This window comes from Ursus maritimus, unplaced genomic scaffold (assembly GCF_017311325.1).
Source record: "Ursus maritimus isolate PB19 unplaced genomic scaffold, ASM1731132v1 scaffold_26, whole genome shotgun sequence".
NCBI classification, from domain to species: Eukaryota; Metazoa; Chordata; class Mammalia; order Carnivora; family Ursidae; genus Ursus; species Ursus maritimus.
The window spans coordinates 40,537,157-40,546,552 of record NW_024425119.1 but is presented as its reverse complement, the minus strand read 5'-3'; the positions used below and the strand labels follow the sequence as shown (position 1 = coordinate 40,546,552).

Genomic DNA, 9,396 nt, shown 5'->3' with positions numbered 1-9,396 from the left:
TAAAAAAGAACTTTTTTAATGTACCATTCTGGTGGGGGTTGTTAATAGGGCAGGCTGTGCCTATATGGGGGCAAGGAGGATATGAGAAATTTCTGTACCATCCTCTTAATTTGGCTATGAACCAAAAACTGGTCTTAAAAAAAAAATCTTACAAGGGGTTTAACACAATTGGAGAAGGGGAAGCATTGTAAAGATTTGGGTTTTTTAGAGAGACAGAGCATGTGTGCAAGAATAAGCCAGGGGAGGGGCAGAGGGAAAGAAGCTCAAGCAGACTCCCTGCTGAGCACAGAGCCAGTTGTGGCTGCGGGGCTTAATCTCACGACCCTGAGATCATGATTTGAGCCAAAATCAAGAGTAAGGCACTTAACCAACTGAGCCACCCAGGCGTCCCAGGGGAAGCATTTTAAATCAATAGCTTTCTAAGAATATCCACTCTTGCTATCATTTTTTTAGTTAAGAACTTCCTTTCATAGTGGGGTGTTATCCACCAGACAAAGCAATTTAAGCTAAAATGATTAAACCTTGCCCTCTGAGATGTTACAGTTAGAGGCTCAAGAATGTAAACGTCAGAATGGGCACATTTTTCTGAGGCTAAGTTGTTTCTCAACTATCCTAGTTATTTCTCAAAGATACATGCTAATGGAATGTTACATTTTTTTTTAAGCTTTATTTATTTATTTTAGAGAGAGCGAGAGAGAGCAAGAGAGAGTGGGGGAGGGGCAGAGGAAGAGAATCTTCAAACAGGACTCCCCACCCCCCACCCCCAGTGGAGTATGGCGTTGATCCCACCACCCAAGAGATCATGACCTGAGCTGAAACCAGGAGTCGGATACTCAACTGACTGAGACACTCTGGTACCCTGGAATGTTACATTTTCAAAATAAAACACTAAAAAAGCTCAAGAAAAAAAAGAGTGAATTAGTGCCAGTGTGGAGAATCACGAGTCTTTAAAGAAACACAGGACCCAACGCAGAAGAAAAGCAAAGTAACGGTATATCCATCAGCTGATGATCCCAATCTGCTAACTCTTTTTCCAATAAATTTTGTGTAATTTAGTTTGATATGTGATCTACTATTAAACTATCATTTCTCACCTTGTGCAAATGCCATTAAAAACACTCCTGACTAAAATAGTGCTATTTTTTAAAACTTTTTGTATAGTTCCGGGGATTGTAACATTGTGTGACTCTACATTATTATCTACGAATTCCTGAGAAACATTCAAATTATTTCATGTTTTAAAATTTTATTTAATGATACAATTTTCTCCTACCAGCTATTCATGGTGAAGTTAATTCTCCATAAATCCAAGGAGATAGTCCTAATAAATCAAAACAATTAAGATGCTTTGTTTCTGGGGCACCTGGCTGGCTCAGTCAGTAGAGCATGGGACTCTCGATCTCAGGGCTGTGAGTTCCAGCTCCATGTTGGGTGTGGAGACTACTTAAATGAATAAAAGATGCTGATGCTTTGTTTCTAATAAAAGACATAAATTTATTACTCTTTAGTAATATATTCCTAGACAGATCTTCAAATTTATTAAGTGGAATGTCTTTAAACATATTTGACTTAAATCTTTAACATGAGATTCATGCTTTTAGGGGCACCTGGGTGGCTCAGTCGTTAAGCGTCTGCCTTCGGCTCAGGGCGTGATCCCGGCGTTCTGGGATCGAGTCCCACATCAGGCTCCTCCTCTGGGAGCCTGCTTCTTCCTCTCCCACTCCCCCTGCTTGTGTTCCCTCTCTTGCTGGCTGTCTCTCTGTCAAATAAATAAATAAAATCTTTAAAAAAAAATGAGATTCATGCTTTCTAATACCAATTTAAAATTTTCCAAATCTTTTATGGTACACTTAATTTTTTTACTTTGTGAATGTTAGTTGACTTTGACTGCAACGCAATAGAAAAGAATGAAGATTCTTCAAGAATGTCAATCATTCAAGCAAGGTCTTGCAAGAAATTAATGTTAGCTAATCTCTTTGCTAAACCAGAATAAAAAGAATGAGAAAAATGCACATATAGTGAAGAATATGCCTGATATACAGCAGTGGCAGTTTGTAAACTACATGCTACCCATCTCAACCTCAGTATTTGACCAGTTTTAATAATTTCAAGTTCTTTATAGTTTCTAAGTCAATTTAATTGTATTAGATTGGTGATAAAAAGACTAAATTTTATCCAGAATATTTTTATTTATTTATTTATTTATTTTTTTAAAGATTTTATTTATTTATGTGACAGAGAGACAGCCAGCGAGAGAGGGAACACAGCAGGGGAGTGGGAGAGGAAGAAGCAGGCTCATAGCGGAGGAGCCTGATGTGGGACTCGATCCTGGTACGCCAGGATCACGCCCTGAGCCGAAGGCAGACGCTTTAACGACTGCGCTACCCAGGCACCCCTATCCAGAATATTTTTAAATGACTGACTTATTTTATTTCAGATATTGAATTGTAATTGATGACTTAGTGCCAAATGATGACTTCAGGAAAATTTTCTAAAAATTTGTAGCTTGACTCCAAACTTCCTTCCCACTATTGTACAAATACCATTAGAACGAAATGCAATTAAGTTCTCTTTCATTCATTATCAAAGCCACAATCATTTAAAGTAGACAATAATGTATCAGAAATACACTCCTTTGTGATTGACACCAATTCTTTTAAAGCAACAAATATTAGCAGTACAAAACCTGATTCAATTGTGTACTGCAGATAATTCACTGGGTGCATTTTTTCAGAAGTGTAGATGCCTAATCAATTGTAGCACATATTTGAAACTCTCTTCTACAATATTGCTAAATATCTTCATATAATTTCTTTTGCAATATGTCCTGTTGTTCTTGTTGCACTGCACTGGGTATGTAAACAATTGCTTGTATCTACTCCATTTTTTTTCTTAATTTTATTGCCTCCCTCACTATCAGATAAAGGCCTATTATGTTTTACTCAACTGTAGACTACTAAAAACTTCTATGATAGTGTCAATATCTTTATGATTTAGTTTTACAATAAATTGGAAATTGAGCCAGTTGATTCTAACAAATCTTGGATTTCAGTACAGTCATTAGAAAAATGCTGTTCTCTTTTTTTTCCCCTTCTTTTTTCTTTCTTATTTTATTACTTTCAGGAAAGTCTGTTTAGTTTTAGTAGTACCATTGGGATTACTAAACATCCCCTCTATTTCCTGGATCATGGACATACGTTTCTACTGTCACTACTAAATGCTGAACTACGAAACCATCCATACATCCTAATTCACCTTCTTTTATTTCAAACCATTTGTGCTGTTCCAAAAACAAACACTTGTTTTTCATTCCAACAATCTGGAAGCATAAGGTTATCTATTTCTTCCTTTGATGAACATGATGGTGTTTCTTCAATGATTGATCACTTAACAACTTTGAAATTTTCCATTAGCTTAGGTATCCCACAGTTTTCACTCCTACCATTTTCTGTGTCTATTTTAAACTTCTTCAGATTAAATGTATATATTCTTCAGATTTAAAAAAATAAGTCACTCTGTTAACTTGGCATTTTAGGGATCAGAATTCGAAAAATAATTTTGTTATCTTAGGAAAATTCAGAATACAACTTGGGAGTTAATACAAAATTTTTGTTAATAATTTTAATGTGCCTTTGGAAAAAGCATAAATTTCACTTAAGAAAAAAATTTTTTTACAACATTGTAATTAGCTAAATCAGTATTTTTTTACCCTACTTATTAATGGAGCTGGGTAAAAATAAGTCATAGATAATTTGCTTGGCTTTTGGTTTTAAATATTTTAATGTGAATTTCTAAGAATATGCTAATATTTAGTTTCATCTTAAAGATTTAGAATGTGCTATTTTACTTTCATTATTATGAAATAGTAGGTATATAGAAATAATAGGTATATAATAGGAATAATAGGTATGCAGCAGTGTTTTAATATATTACATATAATATACCTGTTATATACATTAGCATACACATAAACATATATATATATAGTCAACATTTTGAATACAATTCAAAATTTCTATATCTTTTATATCAACTACATTTTTTCCCCAAGAATCTCTATGTCCAGTGTGGGGCTTGAACTCAAGACCTTAAGATCCAGTAGCATACTTTACCAACTGAGCCAGCCAGGCACCCCTCAACTACTACATTTTTGTATTTTAGCCTTTGACCCCCTTCACCCATTTCTCTTACTTCTCACCTCTAGCAACCACCAATTTCTTTTCTGTATCTATCAGCTTCTTTTGTTGTTGTTGTTGTTTTTTAAAAATTCTGTATAAGAAATCATACTGTATTTGTCATTCTTTGACTTATTTCACTTAGCATAATGACCTCAAGATCCACCTATGTTGTCTCAAATGGCAAGATTTTATTCTTTTTTATGGCTGAATAATAATATTGCATTATATAAAATATATTTCATATATTCATGATTTCTTTATCCATTAATTCATTGGTGGACACTTAAATTGTTTCCATATCTTAGCTATTGCAAATAATGCTGCAATGAACATGGGGATCTTTCTGAGTTAGTGTTCGTGTCTTGTTTGGGTACATACACAGAAGTGGAATTACTGGATCATATGGTAGTTCGATTTTTAATATTTTGAAGAATATCATACTGTTTGCCAGAGTAGCTGCACCAATTTACATTCCCATCATCAGTGCACAATGGTTCCCTTTTCTCCACATCCTTGCAAACTTTTGTTATTTCTTGTATTTTTGATAATAGCCATTCTAACAGGTGTGAAATGATGTCTCATTGTGGTTTTGATTTGCATCTCCTATGATTAATGACATTAAGTACCTTTTTAAGCATGTCCTTTTGGAAAAATGTTTATTCAGATCTATTTTTTATAATTTTTTTAAGATTTTATTTTTTTATTTGAGGGAGGGCAGAGAGAGAGGGACAGAATCTCAAGCAGACCCCTCACTGAGCAGGTCTGATATGGGGCTCGATCCCAGGAACCCAAGATCATGACCTGAGCCCAAATCAAGAGTTGTACATTTAACCAACTGAGTCACTCAGGTGCCCCATTCTGCCTATTTTTAAACTGGATTGTTTGCTTGTTTGCTATTTTATGAGCTCTTTATATATTTTGGATATTAGGTCTTATCAGATACTTAATTTGCAAATATTTTCTCCCATTCAGTAGGTTGACTTTCCATTTTGTTGATGGTTTCCTATGCTTGGAGAAAATTTTAGTACGATGTAGTCCCACTTACTTACTTTTGCTTTTGTTGCTTTGCTTTTGGTATCATATTCAAAAAAATATTGCCAAAGGGCACCTGGGCGGCTGAGTTGGTTAAGCCTCCGCCTTCAGGTCAGGTCATGATCCTAGGGTCCTGGGATTGAGCCCTGCATTGGGCTCCCTGCTCAGTGGGGAGACTGCTTCTCCCTCTCCCTCAGCCCCTTGCCCCCTACTTTCTCAATCTCTCTCTCAAATAAAATCTTTTTAAAAAGTATTAAAAAATAGGCAGAAGATCTGAATATCCTCTCCCTCCCCTCCCTTCCTCTGCCCCTCCCCCCATCTCAAGCTCTTTCAGGAGCACCCTCTCTCAAATAAATAAGTAAAATCTTTAAAAAAATATATATTGCCAAGATCTATGTCAGGGAGCTTACTGCCTCTGTTTTTCTCTATGAGTTTTATGGTTTCAAGTCTTATGTTCAGGTCTTTAATCCATTTTGAGTTAATTTTTGTGTATGGTATAAAATAGTGGTAGAGTTTCATTCTTTCCCATGTGGCTGTCAAGTTTTCCCAACACCATTTATTGAAAAAACTATCCTTTGCTCATTATGTATTCTTGACTCTTTTGGTGTTTTTTTTTTTTTTTAAGATTTTATTTATTTATTTGAGAGAGAGGGAGGGAGAGAGAGAGAGAGATTGAGAGAGCACAAGCAGGGCCAGGGGCAGAGGAAGAAGCAGACTCCCCACTGAGCAGGGAGCCCGATTTGGGGCATTTGGGGCTCCATTCCAGGATGCTGGGATCACAACCTGAGCCAAAAGCAGACGCCCAACCACTGAGCCACCCAGGCGTCCCTTGACTTCTTTGTTGTAAATTGACTGGCTATATATGATTGGGTTTATTCCCGGGCTCTCTGTTCTGTTCCATTGATCTATGTGTCTGTTTTTATACCAATACCATACTATTTTAAATATAATATAGTAAATGTTTTATAGTTTAAAATCAGGGTGCATACCTCCAGCTTTGTTCTTCTTCCTCAAGATTGCTTTGGCTATTTGGGTTTTTTTGTGGTTCCATACAAATTTTAGGATTATTTGTTCTATTTCTTTGAGACATGCCATTGAAATTTTGATAGGGATTGCACCCAATCATGGATTGCTTTGGGTAGTAAGAACATTTTAATAATATTGATTCTTCCAATCCATAAGTACAGAATATCTTTCCATTTGTGTCCTCTTCGATTTCTTTCATTAATGTCTTGTAGTTTTCAATATACAGATCTTTCACCTTCTTGGTTAAATTTATTGTAGGTATTTTGTTCTTTTTGATGAAATTGTAAATGAGATTCTTTTATTTCTCTGATAGTTTGTTATTAGTGTTGAGAACAGATTTTTGTGTATTGATTTTGTATTCTACAACTTTATTGAATTCATTTATTAGTTCTCACAGGTTTTTTGGTGGAATCTTTGGCAGGATTTTAAACTAAAATACTTACTTTGCTTTTTGGCCTATGTCTATACTTTGTGTGACCTGCTATTTCTAGAAAAACCATCAGTTTTGATTCACTCTTTTTCCAACAATACTTCACAAAATCAGACTATGAACAAATGGTTGATTACAATTTGATTCAGCAAAAAAATGCTCACATCGCTGTCAAAGAGGTGTAACTCAAACATGGATGTTGGTTGATATTTTCACTTAAGTTAACCAGTAACGCGAAAGTAAAATAGCAAAGAGGTATGTTGGAACTTCACTCATTTATCAAAGACATTAGCAACTTCTTTGCTGAATTGGATAACAATTTTTGAATACTGAAAGAATACTTCCTCAATTTTTTGTGCTGTTCACAATGTCAAGGCCAGGAATGTGATACACTGTTAAGTTTAATTCTGCATTATCAACATTTTCTCTACCAGCCTACTGACTGTTTTGTAAATAAAGCTTTACTGGAACATGGCCACACCCAATTTTAATGTAAGAGTTGAGTCGTTGTGACAAAGACCATATGTACTAGAAAGCCTAAAATATTTACTATGAGTTTACAAAAGAAGTTGGAGATACCTGGGCCTGGAAAATCAACAAAACAATAAACCAAACCCTTATTTGTAGCATTTGCCAACTTCCACGGTGTAAATATTCCTATTGCAGCCAATTTCAAACTACAAATATGATTTCTCTGACCAGAGCTGGGAAGAGATGCATATATTCCCATCATACAGATAAAATACACAACCTCAGGGGCAGAGTTTTTAGTAAAATTAAATTTTAAAAAAGTGATGAGTTTTGAGTATTCATTATCTGGTTTTAACATATTTAATTATAAATTTATACAATTTTGATTTTTACAGTTGTTATGTTTAACAACTGGCTCATAAAATCCCCCAAACTTAACAATCAGCCTTGCAAACTGGTAAAAGTCAGCTGTGAGGTACTACTAGCTCTATTTTCAAAAGGACACTAAGGGAGAATTTTGGAGTAATTTGCCTAGTTGGTAAGCGGCTGTGTCAAGATTCAACGTAGGTCTAAAACTTGGACCCAGGTTAGGCTTCTTAGCCTTCTTGGTGAAGAATAAGGGCCTTTATTGGCCTGATTTTTTACAAATTGAGTGTGTGTTTGTGACATCTATTGAGGAAACTAAGCCTGCAAGGGAATGCATTTTCTGGAGTACCATCCCATATTGATACTTTTACAATCCCATGCTTTCGGCCAGTTTTGCTAGTTTTGATGCTTGGTACCTATTCAGAAATCACTCTAGGCTGGTATTTGAAGGAAGAAGGGAACAGATTGGTCTATCCATCTGCTGTTGGAAATTTCTCTTATTAAATATTTTCCTTAATTGCTTCAGGAAGTGTAAGTATAGGCATTTAGTACCACAAGCCCCTTGGAGTACTTACCAAGCTACGTGAACTCCAAAAACCTTCAGAAAACTTGTGATCTGAAACCTTACTACATTTGCGGTGCAGGTAAAGGAAGGACACTATCAGAGGGTACTCATGCTGCCTCACGGAACTGGGGCAAGAATTTGGGGACAGGACGGCCAACTGGTAGGCCTCTTGACGTACTCAATCTTTCACACAGCTCCAATTCTAAGTGTAGGAATAATAACGGTTAGAGCTGTTGGAGAACTAGATCTGCCCTGTCCAACCACTTCACTTTTACAAACACAGCCCTTGTGAGGTGAAGCGACCTGATGAACGCCAAGCGGTACAGACAGGATTCATTCGTAGCTCTTTCCACTACACCACACAGCCTCCTCTAAAACACCTCTCTGCACAAAACTTACCCCGAAAGCACCAGGAACCTGGTTGGGGACTGACCTACAGTTGAACCTAGGTCAAACGGCCCAGTCGCTCCTGAGTCAAACTGCGGAAATTCTGGCTCAGAGTTAAGGCCAAAGTAGAGAAGCACAAAGCTCAAGGTTTCATTAAAGGACCGTGGCTCCCTCACAGAGAAGCGCGCAGCTAGAAGCAACCCCTTGGAAAAGCGGCCACGCCTCTCACGACGCCAAACGCTGCGCGCGGCGGAGCAACCCGAGCAGCCGAGAACGCAGGGCACGCAGCCGGCGGCGCGCACGCCCGCCCAGAGGCCGCACGGGAGGCCGGCGGGCGTGCGCGCCCCCGCAGCGGGGGGCGGGGCGGGGCGGGGCGGGGCTCTGAGCCGGACCGGGGCGGGGCCGCAGGAGCTGTAGGTGTTGCAGCTGGGTCGCGACAGGTGCGCGAGCCAGAGCGCCTGGGACCCGTGGCAGGGCTGGTAGCAAGCACAGAGGAAAGACCGATTTTAGCCAGGTAAGCGCCTTCTCTCTCCACATCCTCCACAGCCGGAGAGTGCGCGAAACCCCGGCTTCCCTCCACAGTTTCTTTCTCCAGCGACTTCTGGGGCAGGGGGAGCACAGGGAGCGTGAACCCCTCCTCCGCGCGAGAGAGAGTAGAGGAACCGCTGATCCTCTGCTCTTTCCTCACTTCTGGGTACTGCGCTGGGCTTGGGAGTAATTATGTAGGGCCGAACCTTTGCTGCCTGAGGGCGGGAGCTGATAGGACCACCTCTTCCATCGGAAACACTGCTTTCTAACTATATACCTTTTTGGTGTGGTGGAGGAAGGCGGCAGTTCATAAAAATTCAAAATAGTCTCCTAGGGAAATAATTCTGATATTCAACTGCTCTTTTCCCATCTTCATTTAAAGCCATTGCCTCCGTCTTCGATTTTTCCCACCT

General features: G+C 38.4%; 1 protein-coding gene across 2 annotated transcripts in view; it reads left to right on the top strand.

The window, feature by feature from the left end:
• Window positions 1-8,849: 8,849 nt before the first annotated feature.
• Window positions 8,850-9,396, top strand: part of LIMA1 (LIM domain and actin binding 1) — a 94,156-nt gene continuing 93,609 nt past the window's right edge. For both annotated transcript variants that reach the window (XM_008704569.2, XM_040642438.1), the window contains exon 1: window positions 8,850-8,969. The gene's annotated coding sequence lies outside the window, so the exon portion shown is untranslated. The remainder of the gene's footprint in view (window positions 8,970-9,396) is intronic.